The sequence below is a fragment of the Trachemys scripta genome, chromosome 10 (assembly GCF_013100865.1).
Source record: "Trachemys scripta elegans isolate TJP31775 chromosome 10, CAS_Tse_1.0, whole genome shotgun sequence".
Classification (NCBI taxonomy): domain Eukaryota; kingdom Metazoa; phylum Chordata; order Testudines; family Emydidae; genus Trachemys; species Trachemys scripta.
In genome coordinates this window covers 40505626-40529582 of record NC_048307.1, presented here as the reverse complement: position 1 = coordinate 40529582, position 23957 = coordinate 40505626, and positions in this window count along the sequence as shown.

Sequence of the window (23957 nt, the reverse complement as noted above, 5' to 3'; positions counted from 1 at the left end):
CGCAGAAGCTTGCTATGTGAAAGGGGTCACCATTACAGAAGTTTGAGAAGCACTGATTTACGCTAAGTGCTACATTAGGGGGGCTGTGTTGGAGAGTATCTGAGTGTCTGCTGCTGGAACAGTTGGTCAGTTTGACCGTGTGCTTGATTGCTGGCTTGTTTGTTTGAAAAGTGTGAATTAGGAGTGCTTTGTTCCAGGTGGGCCTGACTGGTATATAAGGGCAGTCAGCAGCAAACCAGCTGAGTGGCAAACAGCAGAGGGAGTTTGCCTGGGGAGAGCTCTCTGAGACTTTCATCTGCAGGTTTCTCTGAGTAGTTCCTGCAACAGTTGAGGAAGCTCTTAGAGGACGGCAATATGGAAGGTGAGCGATCAGCTGTTGTAACCTGCACAGGTTGTGCCATGTTTGTCTTTCTTCCACAGGACAGAAGTGACTTTGTCTGTACAAAGTGCAAGCTGGTCTCCCTATTGGAAGAGAAGGTTTGAGGTCTGGAGAAACTAGTATTGACTCTGCATTGCATGAGGGAAAATGAAGATTTCCTGGACAGACATCAGGAGATGCTTCTACGGCCACAACGTTCTGAAGATTCAGAGCAGGCAGCGCAGCAGGGACAGAAGGATGGTGAAGAGGTTTGGCAGCATGTGACCTCCAGAAGGAGAAAGAGGAGTGTCTCTACACCAGCAATGGAGATACAGGTGAGCAATTGTTTCCATGTTCTCTCTAAAGGTACTAATGTGGAGAGTGGACTAGATGACCTATCTGAGGGAAGGGAGCAGAAGGAGACTCCACCGATTGGAAGGCAAAAGATGCACTGTCCTAGGGATGAGGGTTCCACGACCACCACTCCCAACAGGAGGAGGATGGTGCTGGTGGTCAGGGACTCCCTCCTCAGGGGGGACTGAGTCATCTATCTGCTGCCCCGACTGGGAAAACAGAGGTCTGCTGCTTGCCAGGAGCTAGGATACACAATGTGATGGAGAGACTGCCGAGACTCGTCAAGCCCTCGGATCACTACCCCTTCCTGCTTCTCCACGTGGGCACCAATGATACTGCCAAGAATTACCTTGAGCGGATCACTGCAGCCTACATGGCTCTTGGAAGAAGGATAAAGGAGTTTGAGGCGCAAGTGGTGTTCTCGTCCATCCTCCCTGTGCAAGGAAAAGGCCTGGGTAGAGACCATCGAATAGTGGAAGTCAACGAATGGCTACGCAGGTGGTGTCTGAGAGAAGGCTTTGGATTCTTCGACCATGGGATGGTGTTCCAAGAAGGAGTGCTAGGCAGAGACGGGCTCCACCTAACAAAGAGAGGGAAGAGCATTTTCGCCAGCAGGCTGGCTAACCTAGTGAGGAGGGCTTTAAACTAGGTTCACCGGGGGAAGGAGATCAAAGCCCTGAGGTAAGTGGGGAAGTGGGATCCTGGGAGGAAGCAGAAGCAGGAGAGCGCAAGAGGGGAGGACTCCTGTCTCATACTGAGAAAGAGGGACAATCCATGAGTTATCTTAAGTGCCTATACACAAATGCAAGAAGCCTGGGAAACAAGCAGGGAGAACTGGAAGTCCTGGCACAGTCAGGGAACTATGATGGAATTGGAATAACAGAGACTTGGTGGGATAACTCACATGACTGGAGTACTGTCATGGATGGATATAAACTGTTCTGGAAGGCCAGGCAGGGCAGAAAAGGTGGGGGAGTTGTGTTGTAAGTAAGAGAGGAGTGTGACTGCTCAGAGCTCCGGTATAAAACTGCAGAAAAATCTGAGAGTCTCTGGATAAAGTTGAGAAGTGTGAGCAACAAGGGTGATGTCATGGTGGAGTCTGCTATAGACCCCCAGACCAGGGGGATGAGGTGGACGAGGCTTTCTTCTGGCAACTAGCAGAAGTTGCTAGATCACAGGCCCTGGTTCTCCTGGGAGACTTTAATCACCCTGATATCTGCTGGGAGAGCAATACAGCGGTGCACAGACAATCCAGGAAGTTTTTGGAAAGTGTAGGGGACAATTTCCTGGTGCAAGTGCTGGAGGAACCAACTAGGGGCAGAGCTTTTCTTGACCTGCTGTTCACAAACAGGGAAGAATTAGTAGGGGAAGCAAAAGTGGACGGGAACCTGGGAGGCAGTGACCATGAGATGGTAGAGTTCAGGATCCTGACACAAGGAAGAAAGGAGAACAGCAGAATACAGACCCTGGACTTCAGAAAAGCAGACTTTGACTCCCTCAGGGAACAGATGGGCAGGATCCCCTGGGAGAATAACATGAAGGGCAAAGGGGTCCAGGAGAGCTGGCTGAATTTTAAAGAATCCTTATTGCGGTTGCAGGAACAAACCATCCTGATGTGTAGAAAGAATAGTAAATATGGCAGGCGACCAGCTTGGCTAAACAGTGAAATCCTTGCGGATCTTAAACGCAAAAAAGAAGCTTACAAGAAGTGGAAGGTTGGACAAATGACCAGGGAGGAGTATAAAAATATTGCTCAGGCATGCAGGAGTGAAATCAGGAAGGCCAAATCACATTTGGAGTTGCAGCTACCAAGATATGTTAAGATTAACAAGAAGGGTTTCTTCAGGTGTGTTAGCAATAAGAAGAAAGTCAAGAAAAGTGTGGGACCCTTACTGAATGAGGGAGGCAACCTAGTGACCGAGGATGTGGAAAAAGCTAATGTACATGTAACCCTTCCACCCATCTAAGTTGGCAGCAACAAGGGCCGGGTTTTGTATCTAGGGGTTCTGTTTCAATAATGCAATGCAAAACCGGCTCGAGCCCCCACCCAGTGACCTGGGACAATTACATACTACCCCCTGGGTGCCTCTAAGAGGCAATACTTTCCCTCTTGCAAGCACGGAGTTTGAGTGTAACAGAAAATGTTTACTAACAACATGAGGTAAACAACATCAGCATTAAATTGGAAAAACACCACAAACAGGATTCAGAACACAAACCATGAGCAAAAAACCCACCCCAGCAAATTGGGCTGTGTCCTTTCCCGTTGGTTCTTGAAACCAGCAACCCAAGGATCACCAAAGTCCCAAAAGTCCAACAACCCCCCAAAGTGTCTGTCCCTGGTCAGTGCAGCCCCAGAGTTCAGGGGGGGGCACAGGGTGTTAAGGGGCACTTTATGTGATCCGAGGCCAGCCGGCTGCCTCTCCATGGGGTTCTGCCACAGCCTTTACCATGAGCCGCTCCACTCCACCAGCTGTCCCGTGAGCCGCTCCTGCCGTCCCATGAAGTGCTCTGGCAGCTGCTCCGCTCACCGACCTGTGAGCCCCTCAGCTCTGCTCCACTTCAGCCGTCCCTTGGGCCACTCCCACAAGGCTCCGCTCTGCTCTGCTAGCTGCTCCTCCAGCCACTCCGCTCCCCGACCTGTGAGCCGCTCAGCTCTGCTCCAACCGTCCCCACAAGGCTCCACTCTGCTAGCTGCTCCACCAGCCGCTTAGCAATATAGCTTTAGGCTCCCCCACTAGTTAACACAGCACTCCGTGATCTCAGCTCTTAATAACTTTAGCTCTTTTGTGATTTCAGCTCTTAGCAATTTCAGCTCATAGTAGGGGAGCCCCAGTGCTAATGCACCATTGGCCCAAAGTGAATTCAGCTCAGCAGCCTGTAACTAGACTCCTAATGGAATCAAAGTTAGCTCTGATATTCCACAGTGGAGAGAGGAGGTAGTGCAATTGGTGTTTCAAACCCTCAGAGGGGGCCCATATCATCAGGTACAAATACCTGTCCCCATCCTCTCTCCATTCACTGGGAATTGTAACCCATGCCCCTTGTCAAGCAAGTGCTACTTAGGTAATGGTGAAGGACTCACTCAGTCCTTCTGTCATACAACAGTTCCACTGGCCTTGATTTACAGAATCAGGGTAACAAAACTTTATTCTTCCTGCCCCAATAACAGAGAAAACTGGGGATCCCACACCAGCCAAAGTAACCACCTTGAGTTGCTTTTGTTTTATGCCAGGTGAGTGGGTGTGCCTATGCAAACAAGATCAGCTCCTGGAGTTCTTTTTCACACTCACCATAATTCACCACCAGATGTCAGGATAGAGCTCATCCTGACTCTGCTTACATCCTCAATGCTTTTTTTTGCCTCTGTCTTCACGAACAAGGTCAGCTCCCACACTGCTGCACTGGGCAGCACAATATGGGGAGAAGGTGACCAGCCCTCTATGGAGAAAGAAGTGGTTCTGGACTATTTAGAAAAACTGGACGTGCACAAGTCCATGGGGCCGGATGCGCTGCATCTGAGGGTGCTAAAGGAGTTGGTGGATGAGATTGCAGAGCCATTAGCCATTATTTTTGAAAATTCATGGGGATCAGGGGAGGTCCCTGATGACTGGAAAAAGGCTAATGTAGTACCCATCTTTAAAAAAAGCGAAGAAGGAGGATCTGGGGAACTACAGGCCAGTCAGCCTCACCTCAGCCCCTGGAAAAATCATGACTTTATCCTCATGCACAATTATTTCAAATTTGGTGACAATATATACCTCCAGACCAGTGGCACTGCTACGGGCACCCGCATGGCCCCACAATATGCCAACATTTTTATGGCTGACCTGGAACAATGCTTCCTCAGCTCTCGTCCACTCATGCCCCTTCTCTACCTAAGCTATATTGATGACATCTTCATCATCTGGACCCATGGGACGGAGACCCTGGAAGAATTCCACCATGATTTCAACAGCTTCCACCCCACCATCAACCTCAGCCTGGACCAATCTACACGGGAGGTCCACTTCCTAGACACCACAGTACAAATAAGCGATGGCCACATTAACACCACCCTATACCCAAAACCCACCGATCGCTATGCCTACCTTCATGCCTCCAGCTTCCACCCCAGTCACACCACACGATCCATCGTCTACAGCCAAGCACTGAGGTACAATCGCATCTGCTCCAACCCCTCAGACAGAGACCAACACCTACAAGATCTTCACCAAGCATTCTCAAAACTACGATACCCACACAAGGAAATAAAGAAACAAATCAACAGAGCCAGACGTGTACCCAGAAGCCTCCTGCTACAAGACAGGCCCAAAAAAGAAACCAACAGAACTCCACTGGCCATCACCTACAGTCCTCAGCTTAAACCTCTCCAACGCATCATCAGTGATCTACAACCCATCCTGGACAATGATCCCTCACTTTCACAGACCTTGGGAGGCAGGCCAGTCCTCGCCCACAGACAACCTGCCAACCTCAAGCATATTCTCACCAGCAACCATGCACCGAACCATAACCACTCTAACTCAGGAACCAACCCATGCAACAAACCTCGATGCCAACTCTGCCCACATATCTACACCAGCAACACCATCACAGGACCTAACCAGATCAGCTACAACATCACCAGCTCATTCACCTGCACATCCACCAATGTTATATATGCCATCATATGCCATCAGTGCCCCTCTGCTATGTACATTGGCCAAACTGGACAGTCACTACTCAAGAGGATAAATGGACACAAGTCAGATATCAGGAATGGCAATATACAAAAACCTGTAGGAGAACACTTCAACCTCCCTGGCCACACAATAGCAGATGTAAAGGTAGCCATCTTACAGCAAAAAAACTTCAGGACCAGACTCCAAAGAGAAACTGCTGAGCTCCAGTTCATTTGCAAATTTGACACCATCAGATCAGGATTAAACAAAGACTGTGAATGGCTATCCAACTACCAGAAACAGTTTCTCCTCCCTTGGTGTTCACACCTCAACTGCTAGCAGAGCACCTCACCCTCCCTGATTGAACTAACCTCGTTATCTCCATACTGATTTATACCTGCCTTGGAGATTTCCATTACTTGCATCTGAAGAAGTGAGGTTCTTACCCAGGAAAGCTTATGCTCCCAATACTTCTGTTAGTCTCTAAGGTGCCCCAGGACCCTCTGTTGCTTTTTACAGATTCAGACTAACACGGCTACCCCTCTGATACTGGAAAAATCATGGAGCAGGTCCTCAAGGAATCAATTCTGAAACACTTAGAGGAGAGGAAAGTGATCCAGAACAGTCAGCATGGATTCACCAAGGGAAAGTCGTGCCTAACTAAACTAATTGCCTTCTATGATGAGATAACTGGCTCTGTGGATGAGGGGAAAGCAGTGGATGTGTTATTCCTTGACTTTAGCAAAGCTTTTTATACAGTCTCCCACAGTATTCTTGCCGCCAAGTTAAAGAAGTATGGGCTGGATGAATGGACTGTAAGGTGGATAGAAAGCTGGCTAGATAGTCGGGCTCAACGGGTAGTGATTAATGGCTCCATGTCTAGTTGGCAGCCGGTTTCAAGCAGAGTGCCCCAAGGGTTGGTCCTGGGGCTGGTTTTGTTTAATATCTTTATTAATAAATCTGGAGGATGGTGTGGACTGCACTCTCAGCAAGTTTGCAGATGACACTAAACTAGGAGGTGTGGTAGATACACTAGAGGGTAGGGATCGGATACAGAGGGACCTAGACAAATTAGAGGATTGGGCCAAAAAAAAACCTGATGAGGTTCAACAAGGACAGGTGCAGAGTCCTGCACTTAGGACGGAAGAATCCGATGCACTGCTACAGACTAGGGACCGAATGGCTAGGTAGCAGTTCTGCAGAAAAGGAGACTAGGAGTCACAGTGGACGGGAAGCTGGATATCAGTCAACAGTGTGCTCTTGTTGCCAAGAAGACTAACGGCATTTTGGGCTGTATAAGTAGGGGCATTGCCAGCAGATCGAGGAACGTGATCATTCCCCTTTATTCGACATTGGTGAGGCCTCATCTGGAATACTGTGTCCAGTTTTGGGCCCCACACTACAAGAAGGATGTGGAAAAATTGGAAAGAGTCCAGCAGAGGGCAACAAAAATGATTAGGGGTCTGGAGCACGTGACTTACGAGGAGAGGCTGAGGGAACTGGGATTGTTTAGTCTCCAGAAGAGAAGAATGAGGGGGGATTTGATAGCAGCCTTCAACTACCTGAAGGGGGGTTCCGAAGAGGATGGAGCTCGGCTGTTCTCAGTGGTGGCAGATGACAGAACAAGGAGCAATGGTCTAAAGTTGCAGTGGGGGAGGTCCAGGTTGGATATTAGGAAACACTATTTCACTAGGAGGGTGGTGAAGCACTGGAATGCGTTACCTAGGGAGGTGGTGGAGTCTCCTTCCTTGGAGGTTTTTAAGGCCCGGCTTGACAAAGCCCTGGCTGGGATGATTTAGTTGGGAATTGGTCCTGCTTTGAGCAAGGGGTTGGACTAGATGATGTCTTGAGGTCCCTTCCAACAGTGATATTCTATGATTCTGTGATTTAAAGGCCACTCAAGCAAATAGAAGGCTAAAGGTATGTGTGCTGAAGGAAGTAGACAATAGTATGGAACATTTTATAGCATTTTGGGCCTCTCCAGTATGTCCTCATTTTGAGCAACATGCACAATTTGGATTACCTCTCTAAAGGTCTGTCCCAAAGCCATTGAGCCTTTCCATTTATTTCAGTGAGCTTTGGAATGGACAACAAAAGAGCATATCAGGATCAGAAGACAATGAAAATTAGTCTCGGCACCAGGGATGGGGCAGGGAGATTCTGTAGCAATTAAAAAGACAATATTGATTTAGTCTGGAAAGAAGAGGAAGACACGTATAAAGGAATGACTGAGAAGACAGGTCAACTGGGCCCTTCTAACCACATTATACTGTTGCAAATCCATGACCCCTTGGAACTTCATGGCAGCAGTGATAAGAATTTAGATCCTCCTGCCCCAGCAAGCACTGGCTTGAGTTCTCTAGTACCACACTGGCAGCTGGATTGGCCAGTGTGACAATACAGAGCCCAAAGTCTTACCGTACACTGGTCACACTTGCTGTGCCAGCTTGTCGTGAGTCTTGGAAGACAGAACATTGGTATCATATAGAGATGGGACAATGCTAGGAATATCTGGTCATGAAGCAATATTTTTCCCCACCAAAAATTTAAATGGAAATTACTTTTTAATTTTCAAAGTAATTTCTATGAAAAATTCCATCAAAAACTCCAATATTTGGGGAATGTTTTCAGACCAAAACTGAAAATTTCAGTTCCTGAAAACTGAAACATGTTGGTGTTTTGGGGAAAAAACAAAAACAAAAAAAAAAAAACCACCAAACAAATATTTTAGGAAAAAGGTAAAAAAATGACTTTTCACGACAAGTTTCACTTTTGACAAAACCTTATTTCCTGAAAAAAATCTTTCGGTCAAAGAAAAAAAATAGTGTGCCAGCTCTATTATCTGATTATCTGACTTGCACTGAATTCTGAAGGCTCAGTTCAAAAGGATTCCAGATCCAAACCATACCTTTGATTTGGGTTTTCTGCAATCCCAGCCCAACCCTAATTTCATTCTGTTCTTCAAAAATTCAATTAAACAAAGCATTAGCTTTTTCTAATTTTCTAAAAGACAAACATTTCTACCCCTTCTGGGGCAATCATTGTTTAATATATATATACACACACCCTTGCTGATTGCAGGCAAAACAGAGGAATTACCCCCATTATGTGTGTGTTTTATAGGCAGGCCAGGTTTTAGTGGCTTCTACCTTATTAATTAGGTAATTTGCATTAGCACACAGATGCTTTCTGGCTTGCTTTTAGATTCAGAGCCATTTACAGGTTAAAACTTTTACTTAAAAAGGGACACCATTAATTTTTACCAGAGTTTTGATTGCCTGTTACCTTTAACTTTTGTTTTTAAAAAACACACAGTAATTGAAAAAGGAAAACACCACCTATTGTAGCCCCTTGGAGCCTAATAGGATTTTTATTAAGTAGCATTGCATATTTGCATTTTTTTTACCCCTTTCACAATATACACTATACATTTTTTTTAACATTCCTTTTATACATCGAGTGGTTAAATTCCAATAGACATTTTGTATTTTTTTAATTTGACTAAAATGTTTATTGCCAAGTAATTGTAATTAAATAGTCTTTTTGCCTGGATTTAGACATTTCTTTGGAAAAGGGCCCATTTTTCCTTTAGAATGGCTGCAAAGAAACCAAGATATTTATTTTTGTTTTTGTTTTTACAAAATGCAACTGATAATTCCCTTTGTTAACTCTGTAATTGCTTTTATTTTTTTTAATATTACTTGCTTATTTTTTTAAAACGATTAACTTAGATTTTAACATTTAAATTATTGTTCCAGGGGTTTAAATTCCCCATGCCTATACTTACTGCTTTTTTTTTAAGCTATGCTACCATGCCCCTTAGGGCTTTCAACTGATTTATTTATTTATTTACCTGCCTGCCTGTTTGGGCCTGATCCTTTTTTACTTGCTGCACCGTTCCTTCCCATGGGCACAGGCTTTGTTCCACTACCAATTTAGCAAGTAGGGTGGTCTTTTCAACTAACCCTCCACCCCTCCTGATCCTGTTCTTAAACATTCTTACTCCCAAGGCTACCTGAGTCCTCCCCCGTGAGGCTTACCACCTGGACAGAATGCACAGCCAATTGGCGTTTTGACTGTTTAATTTTTTTTTAAGCTGTTAGGTACACAACTTTTTCCTTCCCCCGCACCCCCGCACCCAAATCCTTTTATTGCCCGGTCCTGCTACAACCAGGGGTAGACCCACCTGCAACTTTTTTTTTTTTTTTTTTAAAAACACCTTACAAACACACTGCCGGGGCTGGCCAGGCCCAGGGGTGAGAGAGAGAGAGAGAGGTGGATGGGAGGTTATCCTGTGCACAGGTTGTCCAGAGGTACACTGCAAAAAAAATCTCCAACTTGCTTCTGCTCTTGGGTTTTTTCCTGCCCTGGGGTCTCTTGGGGTGTCCCTTTCAGAGACCTTTGCTCAATAGTCCAGTCCAGGTCGGCTGCCTGTGGCTTCTTCAGCCTCCCCAAACCACACCAGCTCCAGGGTCGCAAAGGCAGACTGTTGGGTCTCATTGGGCGGCCAACCTTTGCAAATGTAATTTCAGTCCTGTAACTTGTGTGGTCTTTGTCTATACTTTTTACAGCCAGCTGGGTTTTTTGATGCTTGGCATGCAGAGCAAGGCAGACTGTGTTGATTCTTGACCTTGAACCCAGAGCAGCTCTCTATTTCTAGGCCAAGATGAATTTTCAAATTAACCCATTCCTTTCCCTCCTCCCTTTCAGACTTAACTAACTGGGGATATAAAGGAGCCGAGGGGGTTGATGAAGTGATTTGGGTAGGGAGGCATCCAGATGCTTTACATTTTGTTTTTAAATTCTGCACTTGAGTCTTTAATTTTCCTGGGAGTCCTTCAGACTTCGCACTCGAGACCCATGGAGTCTCGTTGTAGCTTCCTTCCACCAATAGACAAATTGCTCCCACTGTTTGTCAGAGGCTTTTGGTGATGTAAGGGTTCCTCTGAGGTATATGATTTTATTTAGATTGAAGGTACCTTCAAGTGGGAATTGTTTGGATGGATTATCACACATGTAAAAATTCCAATTTTCTAAATACCTGCAGGTCCTAGGGCCATAGTGCACGTACATGTAGTACGCAGGGGTGCCCTTTGGAGGTGTGTGTGGGGGGAATTTTAGACTGCCCCTCCCCATTTTCCAGACACACAGGGGAGTGCCCTGTCCGCTAGATCAGCAGCTCATAAGCTAGAGAAAAGTTTCACTTTCTCACATCCGAGGGAAAGGGTCCACTGAGCCACGGGGTTCACCGACTAGTGACTTAAGTCCCAGACCTGGTCAGCAGCTCATAAGTAAGGGAAACCTCTCCGCTGGGTCACAAGGTTCAGCTGACCCCCCTTGCTTTCAGAACTTCCACATTGGGTAGCCCTGAGGCAGCTGGAGTCAGCTTAGTCTTAGACCTGGTCAGCGGCTCATACCCCCACTTCATTCATACATACACACACATTCATTCCCCATATTTAGATGCATCTCATCTAACAATAACCTTAATTCTTTATGTCCAGACTTAGTACAACCTTTCCCTTATTTGAGGCGATAAAAACCCCTCAGCACCAGTGCATTAACCTTATTGAGGGCAGCAAAAAACTATTCCTCAGAACCGCAATGACTAACCTTACTTGAGGGCAGCAACAAATTCCTCAGAACCGCTCTGTATCTGATCTTGTTGCAAAAAACAAGAAGTTTGGATGGCGTAAGCCCCAAACGGACAGACGGCCCCACAGGCAGTCCTCCTCCAACATCCAAGTAGAGATTTCAAAAGGTCTTACCTCTTGATTGGCGCCTTGGGGTTTGAAGGGGAACAGTTTATAATAGTTGTCACTGTCTTAGCCAGGCGTTGCCATCCGAGTCATGGCACCAAATTGTGGAATTATTATGAGCAATTGTACAGGAGAGTACACAGGCAGAGATTCTCCTCCCTAGGCAGGTCTCCGCCAGATAAACAATTAGGGCAAGCATTTATACCTTTTGTTACATACAGTAGTGATTAACAGCTGCATTTTGTTTATACACATTCCTTCCTGATATTTTACTTTTTTTTTAAGCAATTTTCTGCTACAGTCTGCATTCCATTCTTATCTAATACAAGGTCAAAATAACTTCACAGTTCCCCCCCCCCCCCCCCCTTACACACACACTCGCCTAGGCCCTACATTAAAGTCTCATGTTATTAAATAGAAGAGTTAGCCTGACTCTTGCTCTTCCTGGAAAACTAAGATGTCTGTGCTTTTCCCAACTTCCACAGCTAATTGTGTTTAGTAGTGGAGATTAGGTTGTATATGCTTCCTGATCCAAGAGGAACTAACTCAATTGCTTCCTGACCCAGGAGGAACTTCACTCTTCAACAGTGAAGAAGCCTGCAGATTAGATCAATGCTTTGGGAAGAATGGGCTGAGCTGGTCTGATCGTGGGCCATGGCATCTGTTTTCTGTGTGGCTTCCAGTGCATTAAGAATCTTGGTGGCATCAGGAGCACAGGAATCAGGTTAAAAGAACAGATCAGTTCTTCACTCAGGTCAATCTTCATTTATTTTCCTCATTCAAACACTTGGACTGAGATGCCAGGCTAGCAAAAGGGGTTTGTGGTCCATGCCTCTAGTCACTACCACAATGCAAATAAGTTATGAAAACAATAGAGGGTCCTGTGACACCTTCAAGACTAACAGAAGTATCGGGAGCATAAGCTTTCATGGGTAAGAACCTCACTTCTTCAGATGCAAGAAGTGAGATTCTTACCCACGAAAGCTTATGCTCCCAATACTTCTGTTAGTCTTGAAGGTGCCACAGGACCCTCTGTTGCTTTTTACAGATTCAGACTAACACTGCTACCCCTCTGATACTATGAAAACAATGCATCCTGTAAAAATCAGGACAATTGAACATCATCCTAGTTTAGCAGAGATATCCTGTTGCCGAGCTGCAAGTAAATGAGAAGCCCAGGAGAAGGAAAATGCTTTATTGCATGTATTTTTCATCCTGCATAACTGAGTACACCTGATAGCCCCACTGATATAATGAACCATCAAGAGCTTTGCGGCAGTGGAACAAAAATTGCTTTGATTCCCCCTGAAAGCAGGATCTCCTGCACGCTCTTGCTGTTCTTGTTCTATAATTGCTACTGCGACAGGCATGCATATTTTAAAATAATGAGGAGGAAGGATGGCTGCAGTTTTAATCTGAGGTTGTTGGGTTTCTTCTAATTTCACAGCATAGTCAGCTTCAAAAGCCGCTGATAAAGAGTTGACAAGCATTTTTAACTCTTGGTGATCCAGCAACTAGGACCTGTATTCTTTGGAAGATGTTGATTCTCAGAGTCATCATGCTGCAATGAGCTATGTCAAGCAGACACCAAGCTAGGCTGAAATGAACCGGGTTAGGAATTTTGGCTGTAAGGAGCTGATTATGGGATCAGTGTGTTTGGAGAGGGCTTTGTTTTTAAAGGTCGTGAAAAAATGAGGGGGCAGTAGGGCCCAAATGTTCATTAAAAAGCGGTCTAGAGCACTTTCCCAGCCGAAAATGCGGATTTGTCAAATCAGATGATGCCTGCAGGCCCCCTGGTTTCCAGCCTCAGATCCATCACCTTAGGGGCTGCTAATTAATCATAGGTGGGGCCTAAAGGGGCTTTGCATCTGCCTCTAGGTTTATGATGAGATGTGATGTTCGGATGAATGAGTTGGAGGTTGAGGTAACAGTGAAACAAGTATATTTTTGCACAACAAGCAGTGCTCTCAGCTCACTCACTTAGCCACCATAACCGTGTGTGCGTGAGTTGAAATATGCAGCTGTGCGACTTGGTTATTTGCTCACACAATTGCCTCAATTGTGCATGCAGTCAAGGTAACTGTGTATATGAATTAGGCCTGCAATTGGATTCACATTTTCATCTCTCGGTCTAATTTGCATTTAGATAGCAGCTATCACAGCAGTATCTAAGCACTGGAGAGGGATTAAAAAAAATAATAGAGCTATGCCTGGATAATCAGATCTCCATTCTTCTGTAGGCATAATCACCTGAAACAATAACCCTAGACCGCCATATGGGATTGGGTTTGGGGCACTAGTTCTGTGTTCTGACAGGGCTTGATCCAATGTCTATTTAAGTGACTAAGAGCCTTTCCATTTAATTCAAAGCCCCTAATGTATTGTCATTGTAGATGAACACACCATACTTAGTCAAGAGGTCTCTTCAGCCCTGATCTACTTGCTTGTGTATGCTTTTCTGTTTTCAATAGTCCCAAGATGAAATACAGACCACATCTGATCATTAGCAATTCTGGAAGTCCAGTTTCAGATATCCAATTTCAGAGGTCTTAACAAGACTGGTTGTTTACAAAGCGCTGAGTATCCATTATCTGAAAAAGCAGACACCTTTAAGGTGCCTCAGGTTTGGACACCCAAAGTACTACTCACATATGAAAAATAAAAAAGGGGGGGGAGCTATATTTCCAGGGTCCACATGGAGAGGAATGCAATAGTGTTAAGGATAGGCTGAGAACACAACACCAGAAAGGTCAGTTTATGTTCCCTGCCTTATGGGAAACTTTTCAACTGTGTCAACTTTCAAGAAAGTGTAATAAGCTACCAGCTTGGTCAACACAGCAGAGACTGAACCAGGGACCTCTAGAGCTAATAATATGAGTGTCTATAGTTTGAGACAAAGAGCCAGACCTACATAGCAGGGGCTGTAACGGATTCAAAACCTATTTCACTTGCGCACAATGGTGAGCCAATGATATACACTCATAAGTGTGTTACACAAGTTTCATATAATAATACATTCCACTATTTATTCCCAGTATATTCTTAATGCCGCAGCCATCTGTGTCACAGCATGACTTCTGCAACACAGTGGCTTGTAAGTGGGTGCAATCACAACACCCTCTACTGAGTGATTCACAGAAAGGACAAAAGCTTTACTACAAGTGCTAATTATCTAAGCATGTCCTGAATCTTCTGTCTGTCGTAGAAGGCTGTTTTTTCAATGACAGGGAGCCTGGTTTCTATTCTCTGCTGTCTTATGTGTGAAGAGCTTACTTGTTGTTAATGGCTGTACTTGGGGAGCAAGTGGCTGTAGACCTGGTTGAAATTTTTCACTCAAAACATTTTTTGATGAAGAGTAACTTTTAAATCAAAACATTTCTGCAAGAAATGTAAATTTTTGATGGCTATTTTAAATGAAAAAAAATAATCTGAAAATTCTTTTGGTTTTTAGCAATCAAAACCCAAAAAACTTCATCCAAAAAAGCCTCAGAATTTGTGATCATCAACCAAAACCCCACAAACTTATAGCAAAAAAGTGAAAAAAGATTCAATCAAAACCTGAAAAATATTTGTCAAAAACGTCATTTCCTCCAATGAAAACATTTTGTTTCCATAGGATTTTTTAAACTTGTAAGCTCTATGATTTTTTTTTCATGGGAATCTACTTGGTTTTCTTACACTTGCTTTGGGTAGTTCTCAAAGATCACAGTTTAGTATGAGTGAATTGTAATTATCCAGCAAAATGACCATTTGTCTGGACAGACTGCTACTATGTGCGAGCCTATCATCACTAATGAGCCAAATCCAATACCTTGATGGATCTCTGTGGGGCAGCTACTATGTTCCGAACATGTTCTCAGCATTATCACAGACGTATAGGGCCAAACTTGAGTGTCTTGCACACTCAAGTGCTCCCTAAGGAAATTCATACGTTACAGTCCATGCACATATAAAAGAGCACATCCATTGTGACAATGGATGGAAAAGCAAGGAGAAAGGCAGTCAAGAGGGATCCATGCCAAGAATATTGATGCCGTCCATAGTGGGGTGCCATCCTCAGAGTCTGCTTAAAGTCCTTAAGAATATAGTCCACAGCCCATTTGATGGCAGCCTGGGACCACCCTGGCTACAACCACACTGCCTGTTCCAGGACAGATCTTTTCAAGAACCCTCTACATTCAATGGGCTGTGTGTCAGTCAGTCAGTCTAGGAACTAGGGAGTTTTGTTGCCTCAAGGGGAATAAGGCAACACTTCAGAAAGTAAAACTTTAGAAATGGTAGAAGGGAGATAAAAGGAAAGCCTCTTTTCCTAGAAAGACAGACTAAACTCCCTTCCATATCTGTCACCAGTGGATTTAGCTTACAATAAGGATATCCCTCCGTCTCTGTGTGATATAATAAAAATGAAGAAAAGACTAGGTACTATGCTGCAAACAAAGATAAGTGTATTAAGGATGATGGACACCAGGAAAGCAGGACTCTCCACAGGTAAGATGGATTTGGTTTGCTGTGGCGGGGATAGTGATGACAGGCCTCTCCTTCCTCAACCTTGCTGCGGGATAGATAGTGCTCTACTCTAGCTCTGGAGCGTTAGGAAGACCTGACCGCGCACATGCTGCTGCTGGAATGGACAGCCTTGTGCAGGCTCTGAGGAAGATCTTATATAATCTCTAAGGTGGGAAAAGCTGGTTCAGTCTGGTTTGAGCCAGAGGACTCCAGTGTCTAAGGGCTGGTCTACAATGGGGGGGGGGGGGGGGGTGGAAATCGATCCAAGATACGCAACTTCAGCTACGTGAATAGCGTAGCTGAAGTCGAAGTATCTTGGATCGAATTACCTGGGGTCCAGATGGCACGGGATCGACGGCCACGGCTCCCCTGTCGACTGCGCTACCGCCGCTCGCTCTGGTGGAGTTCCGGAGTCGACAGTGAGCGCGTTCGGGGATTGATATATTGTGTTTAACGAGACGCGATACATCAATCCCAGATAAATAGATTGCTACCCGCCGATATGGTGGGTAGTGAAGACGTACCCTAAATTGTAAACAAGTTTGCTTACAAAGATGGAGTCCAAGGGTCATAATCCATATACTCCATATTAAATTCTATTGAAGCCAGTGATTTACTTAACATTACTTCAAAAGTATATTATTAAAATACCTAATTGAACATATTAAACACCAACTTTTTTTTTATACCTAACAATTTGGTTCCTCAATGGTTCTCCCTATCTGTGCCTAGCTGGCTGGTTACAGCATTATTGATGGGATCAACTTAGCACACTCCTGTATTGTTTCCTTCTGGTCAGTGATGGCCAGATCCTCAAAGCTATTCAGGCTTCTAACTCCCATTGATTTCAATGGGTCGAGGGTGCCTAAATACCTTTGAGGATCTGGTCCTGGCTGCTATTCAGCTCCCTCTGTGCTCAAGCCACAGAAGATGCGAGCATGTCAAAGCCCTTCCATCCCTCCTCCCATCCCATAGCAGAAGTTCTCTTTAGCTTAGGCCAGGGATGGCCAACCTGAACCTGAGAAGGAGCCAGAATTTACTAATGTACATTGCCAAAGAGCCACTGTAATACGTCAGCAGCCACGCCGATCAGCACCTCCCTTTCCCTCCCAATCAGCTGTTTTGTGGCATGCAGGAGGCTCTGGGAGGGAGGGGAAGGAGCGAGGGTATGACAGTCTCAAGGGAAGGGGTTGAGTGGGGGCAGGGCCTGTGGCAGAGCCAGGGGTTAAGCAGTGAGCACCCCCCCAGCACATTGGAAAGTTGGCTCCTGTAGCTCCAGGAGTCGGTGCCTATACAAGGAGCTGCATATTAACTTCTGAAGAGCCGCATGTGGCTCTGGAGCCACAGGTTGACCATCCCTGGCTTAGGCTGTAACAAGTTATTTGTTCAGCTCTAGAAGGCCCTGGTTCAATTACTTGTATTATCCAAGATGGCAGCCATCACATTCTATCCCAGCATGCATGACTAGTTATGCCAAAGTGGTGTTCTAGATTACAGAGGGCCAGATCCTGAGCTGGTGCAAAATGCATACTCCATGGACTTCAGTAGAGCCATACCATTTTACACCAGCTGAGGGTCTAGCCTGGGGTCCACTGGCCCAAGAAGCCATGTTATAACTCCCTTCCTGGCAGTAGGTTGATCCTTCTCTCCCAATGCTTGGCATAGTTCATTTGTGTGTGTGTGTGTGCACACGCACATGCAGTAATAATATGCCATATGTTTCAGCCATTACGTGCTTTTTATGTACACTTGATAACTTAATGATAAGCACTTCAAGGATTAGCCAATTATCACACATGAGCATTTTGTCGTCACTGTCTGGAAGGCTGAGAAAAAGGTCAGAGACAGACTGGCAGCAGAAAATAAATCACTTTCAAATAGGAGTGAGCCATTTCTGATCTGATATGCTACAATTACAATCTGGCCAAACTCCACTGAGAATAATAATGAAGGCATGCCGCCCAGACCCTCAGCTGACAGAGATCAGCTCCCCTGAAGTCAAAGTAGCTATGCAGATTTACCCCAGGTGGCAATCCAGCTCCTGACCCTGTGTGTGCTTTGCAAAAATACAGCTGGAGAGATAGGTCTCAGACACTCTCTTCCCCCACCTCCATTACAAAGCAACTCAGAATCTCCCATGACCATAAGTGCAATTTTGTTTTTTAATACAGAGCATCAGCATGAGGACGTACAATCCCTGGGGAATGATAACAAGGATTCTCTGAATTTTAATCCAGGTGGCATTCTCCGCTTCTCTCCAATTGCATTTCTTTCAACTAGTTCTCCCAGTATCCTGTCTTATTGAAGAACTGCTGGGAAATCAGGCTAGTGCTTAAAGGTCATATTATAGGGTTACCATACGCCTCTTTTTCCCCGGACATGTCCGGCTTTTCAGCAGTCAAACCCCCGTCCGGGGATAATTGCCAAAAAGCCGAACATGTCCGGGAAAATGGCAGCTCTGCTCCTCCCCAACTCTTCGGCTCTGTTTAAGAGCCGGGCTGCCTGAGCGCTACCAGCTTCGGGCAGCCCCCGTGCCTCCGGACCCTGCGCCGCCGGAGCCCGGGAGGGGAAGTGCCCGGCTGGGGGTGCAGGGTCTGGGGGCTGCCCGGCAAACCCTGAAGCCGGTAGCGCTGGGGCAGCCCTTTCCCTGTGACTGGGAGTGGGAGGGAGCGGAGTTAGGGCGGGGAAGGGGCGGAGTTGGGGCAGGGCTAGGGGTGGGGAAATGGGTGGGGCCAGGGCCCGTGGAGGGTCCTCTTTTTTTTATTTATTAGATAGGGTTACCATATCATATTAAAGACATGCCACATGCTAAGGATTGTGGCCTAGCTCCTGGTTCCCTTGTTTCTATGCTGCAGGATACTGCTGGACAGAAGGCCATGCCATCTTCCACATTCTCTGACCCTTCCCCAGTGTCCTCCCACTTTTGGACCTGTAACAGGGTACAGTCCCCTCTTGCGAGAGCCTCCCCCTTGGCCAAGTGCATGTGCCTACACTCCCTCTCTCTCTCTGTGGTGTGTCTTTGGTGACTCAGCCCTCCAGCCAAATCACACGCAGTCTGTCTTAGGGTTACCATACGTCCGGATTTTCCCGGACATGTCCGGCTTTTAGGGGGCTCAAATCCCCGTCCGGGGGGAAATCCCCAAAAGCTGGGCATGTCCGGGAAAATCGGGAGGGAGGGAGGGCTTGGCCGGGGCCTCTTTGGCTGGGGTCGGTGGTGCGGGGCAGGGGCCGGTGCGGGGCCGGGGTCGCGGGGCCGGGGGCATGGTGCCAGGCCGGGAGCTGGGCCGGGCGCGCGGTGCCGAGCCAGGGTCCAAGGGCGCATGTGGCGGGGCCGGGGGCATGTGGCGGGGCCAGGGTCCAAGGGCGCATGTCGCGGAGCCGGGGGCATGGTGCCAGGCCGGGAGCTGGGCCGGGCGCGCGGGGCCGGTCCGGGTCGCGGGGGCGGGGGTCCAAGGCCGGGGGCCGGTCCGGGTCGCGGGGGCCGGTCCGGGTCGCGGGGCACCGGCAGCGCTGGGCAGGCCGGGGGTGGTCGGCCGGGGCCGGCACCGCAGGGCCCAAGCCAACCCAGGCTGGAGCCGCTGGGGGGCCAGACTGGGCCGTGCCTCCTCCCCCCACACTCCCCCTTACCTGCTTCAGGCTTCCCGCGAATCAAATCTTCGCGGGAAGCAGGGGAGGGGGCGGAGACTTTGGGGAGGGGGCGGAGTTGGGGCGGGGGCATGGGCGGGGCCGGGGCCCCGTAGAGTGTCCTCTATTTGGAGGCACAAAATATGGTAACCCTAGTCTGTCTGTGTGATGAAAGCAAAGCAAAACCTGTTCTGGAGTCTGTCTCAGTACCCCCTGTAATGTCTCCCACAAGTTGTCCCTGCTCCAGGATAGAGCACTGCCCCAGGGCTCCCTCCCCGGTGACAAAGACTTTGTCCTCTTAGGGCCTTTCTTGCCACAGTTCTCCAGCTGGGCCACTGCAGTTCAGTTCCCTCCCTCTGAGGGTGCTTCAATGTCCAAGCCACTCCCCCAGTGGCTAATGGGGACTGGGGGCAGGGGGAAATCTGGGCCCAGCCACTACTCCAGATCCCAGCCCAGGGATCCTGTAGATAGCAGCTGTCCATTGTGACTCTTTATCTAAATCATGATGCTGCTCTAATTCCCTGGACCACTTCCCCACAGCCCTGCACTATCTTCACCCTTACCTCAGGGCCTTGTCCTGATGGAGTCCCTGCAACCAGCTCAGGGCTCCTTTTCATTCTCCCTGGCTTCTGGCAGCGCTCCCTTAGCCAGCCACACACCAGCCATACTCCTCCAGCTCTAGCAAAGCACTGGGACTTACTCTGGCCCTGCAGTTCTTCTTATACTGACCTGCTAAGCCCTGATTGGCTGTGTCCCCCACAGCTGCTCTAGGCAGCTTGCAGGACCCTCTCCACTGCCCTTTTCTGAGGCAGGGTGTGGCAGGGCCATGAGGCCTCCAGCAGAGGGCCTCAGAAGGTCTGATATACCCTGTCACAGGACCCTAGTTGCCTTTTTCTCCATGTTGTTTGCCAAAATAGCTATGAACCTGTATTTTGTAATGGGTTTCTCAGGAAGGTAGAGCCGAGGATGTCTGGATCCAGGGTTTTGGTTCAGCCCTTATATAGATAGGGCCAGCCACAACATTTGGGTCTGAACTGAACTTCCACAAAATTTGAGGGGGCTGAGGCCCTTCTCCAATGGAAGGATTTCCTGCTCTTAAGTATTTCCTTCTCTAAGATGCCAACATGCTAGCCGATGCATCTAAAGAAGTGAGGTTTTTTACCCACGAAAGCTTATGCCCAAATAAATCTGTTAGTCTTTAAGGTGCCACTAGACTCCTTGTTGTTTTTGTGGATGCAGACGAACACGGCTACCCCCTGATACTTGACAACATGCTAGGTTAGGAAGTCCCCAGAGGCACTGTCCTTTGGGAGCAGAAGTCACTGATCACACAGCACTGGCAGCCCGACCCATTCAAACACCCAGTGTAAGGCCCCCAGAATCATGAGACTGGCTGAAAATAAAAGAATGCCGGGGTGATACTTTGCTTACTGGTTTCTGAACTTTCAGCCTCTGCTCAAGTCATGTTTTCAAACTTCTCTTTACACCTACAAGGCTTACTAAAAAAAAAAAGAAAAAGAAACGAAGATCCTTATGAAACCACACAATTCTGGAGCTAGACTCCAAGAAAAATACCAGATATCATGAGACTTCTGACAAAATCAAGAAATTTGGCCACACTGGACCCAGCTTTCCCACTCCCACCTCATCTCCTTGCAGTATTGCCAACCCCAAGTGTTCCAAAATTCAGGAATCAGGGCCCCAAACACCTGGAGATTGCCTTAAAAACTGTGAGATTGAGAATAAAGATAAATAATTATACACTTTGTTCTTTGTATTTGCTTTTGGGACTTTTTTCCCTCTTCCTCACCTGTAGGATGCTTTCAGGTTACTTTTTTCCAGCTTCTCTGTACAACCACCAAGGTTCATTTAAATCAGTGGGAGTTAAGCACCTAAATTCCTTTATGAATCCCACTGTACATATTGGGTTCCGCTAAAGGATCCCCCCCCAGCCTAAGGGGAGGATCCACAGGGCCTGGAACTCAAAAAATTACGGGGGACAACTAATGTAAAAACAGGGACAGGAGTGTGGTCAAAGGGTCAAAAGAAGAGAACCAGACGGGGACACCGAGCAGAGAATCCTGGACAGCGCCCACTGCTCCTCAAAGGCGTCAAGGGAGCCAGTGGACGTCGCCCAGAGGAACTCTGCCCGGATACGTGAACGGACAGAGGATCGGAAACAGGCCCTACAGTCACAGGAACCTCCATCGGCCAACCTCCTCTCCCTGGTTTTATAGATGGCCTGTTTAGCCAGTGCCAAGAGGAAGTTGACCAGGAGGTCCCGCGACTTTGTGGGGCCACGGATAGGGAGTGCATAAATGAGAAGGTGAGGGGAAAAGTGTAACCAAAAACGTAACATAATATCGGTGAGGAGCCGGTGTAGGGGCTGCAACCTGGCACACTCTAAGTAAACGTGAGCCAGGGTCTCCCTCACGCCGCAGAAAGGACAGGTGTCCGGGACAGGGGTAAACCGCGCCAAGTACACGCCCGTGCTCACGGCCCCATGAAGGAGCCGCCAGCTGATATCCCCGGCGGGCCTCGGGACCAGAGTGGAATAGAGGCTGGCCCACCGGGGCTTCTCACCCTCGACAGGTGGCAGGAGGTCCCGCCACTTTGTATCGGGGCGGGACACGAGGGTGAGGAAGTGAAGAGTGTGCAGCACGAGCGTGTATAGATGTTTCCTTGGCGCGGTCAGGAAACGAACCGGCTGCAAGTCGTGCAGCCGGCTCACGGAGAAGGGGCGGGGGGGCCGGTTGGGTCCACGGGGCAGGGGCCCGATGAAAAGGTCCGGAGGGCCAGGGGTGGAGGGTGGGCGGGGCGTGCCCTCGTGCAGGATCCGGTCGAGGCAAACCCGAGCAGCGGGCGGCAAAGCGGCCCTCACCTCCTGAAGTACGCGCTGGGGAGTACAAGGCCTGGAGAGCCCCATGCGCCGAGCGAGCGTCAGGGGATCCAGCCAGTCTCCCCGGTCGTAGTCCAGGAGGTCTCCGACTCTAGTGACTTCTGCCAGGACCAACCTCTGGCGCACCGCGGGGGACTCCGCCACCTGCACACGGAGCTGGGGATTGTGTAGCAGGGGCTCCGCGAGGAGATCTGCCCCCTCGGTGGCCGCCACGGACCTGGTCGCTGAGAACAGTTTCCAGGTCCGGAGGAGGTCCTGGTAGAAGACCGGCAGCCCGGAGAGGTCTCGCGGAAGACCTCTCGGATCGAGATAAAAGAGCTGCCGGTCGTATCGGAGCCCTCGGAAGCGGCGCAGGAAGGCGTGCGCCAATACGCTCCACGCCGGATTACCTGCACCATAAAGGAGCCTCTGCAGGGCCTGGAGGCGGAAGACATGGACCTGAGTGTGGAGGCACTTCAGGCCCTGCCCTCCCTCCTCCAGGGGCAGATGGAGGACCCCTGCAGAGACCCAGTGCAGTCCTGGCCAAAAGAACTCCAGAATCACCCTCCGGAGGTCGGCCAGGAAGCCCGGGGCCGGGACCAGGGTGTTGAGACGGTACCAGAGCATGGACAGGACTAGTTGATTGAGTACCAGTGCCCTCCCGCGAAGGGAGAGGCACCGGAGTAGTCCTGTCCATTTCCGGAGCCGCTCCGTCACCCTGCCCTGTAAACCTTGCCAGTTCTCCGGCGGAGACGGATGCGTGGCAGAAAGGTAAACGCCGAGATAGAGCAGCGGACCCGCGCTCCACCGGATGGCCTGAAGCGCGGGTGGGAGGGAGCTCGCCTGCCACCCGGCCCCTACCACCAGGCCAGAGCTCTTGACCCAGTTGACCCGGGCGGAGGAGGCCGCCGAGTACACCGTTTGGCAAGCCTCCACCCGCACCAAGTCGCCCGGGTCCTGGACCACGAGGAGCACATCGTCGGCATATGCCGACAGGACCAGCCGCAGCTCCGGTTCCCGAAGCACCAACCCCGTCAACCTCTTGCGGAGGAGACAGAGGAAGGGCTCGATCGCCAGAGCGTACAGCTGGCCCGAGAGGGGGCACCCCTGCCGCACTCCCCGCCCGAAGCTGACCGGCTCGGTCAGGGTCCAGTTGAGCCTGACCAGACACTCTGCGGAGGCGTACAGCACCTGGAGAAAACCCACAAACTGGGGTCCGAAGCCTAACGCCTGCAGAGTGCCCAGGAGATACCCGTGGTCCACCCTGTCGAACGCCTTCTCCTGATCCAGGGACAGGAGGGCGAACGACAGACCATCCCTACACCCAAGTTCCAGAAGATCCCGGACCAGGTAGAGGTTATCAAAGATGCTACGGCCCGGGACGGTGTAGGTCTGGTCTGGGTGGATCACGTCCTCCAGCACGGACCCCAGCCGCAGCGAGATGGCCTTGGCTACGATTTTGTAGTCCGTGCTGAGGAGCGAGACGGGACGCCAATTCCGTAAGTCGCGGAGGTCCCCCTTCTTCGGCAATAAGGTGAGCACGGCTCGCCTGCACGAAAGAGGGAGGACCCCGCTCCGCAAGGCCTCGGCCCAGACGGTGACTAGGTCCGGGCCGAGGACGTCCCAGAACACGCGGTAGAACTCCACGGTCAGCCCGTCCATGCCCGGAGATTTATTGGTGGGCATGCGGCGGAGGGCTTCCGAGAACTCGGCCAGAGAGAGAGGCGACTCCAGCCGGTCCCGGTCGCCCGCGCTGACCGTTGGGAGTCCGTCCCAGAGCACTCTGCAAGCGGTAGGGTCGGTCGGATCCGGGG